Source organism: Gavialis gangeticus, unplaced genomic scaffold (assembly GCF_001723915.1).
Source record: "Gavialis gangeticus isolate Ggan-Ray unplaced genomic scaffold, GavGan_comp1, whole genome shotgun sequence".
Classification (NCBI taxonomy): Eukaryota; Metazoa; Chordata; order Crocodylia; family Gavialidae; genus Gavialis; species Gavialis gangeticus.
Genome location: NW_017729025.1, coordinates 131,777,034 through 131,778,500, shown reverse-complemented (window position 1 = coordinate 131,778,500; position 1,467 = coordinate 131,777,034). Strand labels below are relative to the sequence as shown.

The following is a 1,467-nucleotide window of genomic DNA, read 5'->3' as shown; positions in this document are numbered from 1 at the left end:
AACTCTGTTTAGCTTAACCCCATGATGCCCAGCCTTTTGGCTCTGAGAGTCAGATTATGGTACAGGGAGGGTCTGAGAGTTAGATCTAGCACATGCTGTATTGGGCCTCTATGCCACACGCCATATAATGTTCACAGCCCCAGCTCCACACATGCTGGATTGGGCCCCACTGTTCCAACCCTGTCCCTGGCTCCTCACATTCCAGTAGGATCCCTTGCTCAGGGTCAGGTTATCTGGCTTTCAGAGCTTTGAAATTTTGGCAGTGGGGGAGCAGTAGCAGCATTAATTGCTACTGCTGCTTCTCCTTCCTCCTTCCAAGTTTCTGGACCCTTAGAGAGCCCCTCGGGCTGGATCTGGCCCAGGAATTGAGCATCCCTGGTTAGCCTAGTCTTAGCCTGCAAAACCTTTCCTTTGTAAGTATCATAAAACCAGTTTGGCACCAAAGTCGATATAAATGTATTTAGCCTAAGAGTATCAAACTTGCTTTTTTTATGACCACAGTCAAAATTTTAATCCAAATTGGAGAGGGTTTTTTTCCCTCTTTTGGAAGGAAATTAGGTGGTTTTGGAAGTATTCAGTTTATTGGACAATGGTCTAAGAAAATGTTTGTGCCTGAGTGTACATATTCTGAAAGCATGGGATGAATACATTTTAAGTTCTTAGCTACATATAGTAATTTCCCCAGCGGGGGTGGGCGGGATGCAGTTACAACATGCTCCAGGCGTAAGGGGGCAAGTGACAGCAGGGCATAGCCCTCACTCGCAACACTGCTGTGCCCGCATTCTGTGCTGGCCTGTGCTGGCTGGCAAATGGCGACAGTGCCCCCGCCCCCATTCCAGCTGGCAAGAGGCAGCAGGGCAAAGCCCCCATTCCCAGCACTGATGCGGGAGCAGCAGTGCTGGAAGCAAGGGCTATGCTCTGCTGCTGCCCAGAGCAAGCCATGCCCACGTCAGCGTCAGGAGTGGGGACTCTGCCCTGCTGCTGCTTGTCAGCCGGTGCAAAATGGCAGGCGCTACCACTGCTTACCGGCCAGCACAGACAGGCATGGGATGCAGGCACGGTAGTGCTGGTGAGTAGGGCCTATGCCCTGCTGCTGCTTGCCCAGCTGGTGCAGGGGGGAAGGTGCAGTGCAGGCATGGCTTGCTGTGGGTGGCAGCAGGGCGTAGCCCACTCCCAGCGCTGCTGCACCGTAGCAGCGCTGGGAGTAGGGACTCGGCCCTGCCACTGCTTGCCAGCTGGCACGGAATGGTGTGGGATGCGGGTGCGGCAGCGCTGGGAGCGAGGGCTACGCTCTGCTGCTGCTTGTCTTCCTCTGGGAGCAAGTCCTGCCCACATCCTGCCCCTATAGCCCAGCTGGGCAAGCAGCAGCAGGGCAGAGCTCCCACTCCAAGTGCTGCCGCACCCACGTCACGTACCCCTCTGCCCCCCTTCCTGAGTAATGTGCCCGCCCCCCACCCCAGCTTTGCA

General features: G+C 55.4%; 1 protein-coding gene across 4 annotated transcripts in view; it reads left to right on the top strand.

Annotated features, from left to right (window-relative positions):
• USP47 (ubiquitin specific peptidase 47) overlaps positions 1 to 1,467 on the top strand; it is a 148,579-nt gene that overhangs the window by 53,547 nt on the left and 93,565 nt on the right. The gene's annotated exons all lie outside the window — the stretch shown is intronic.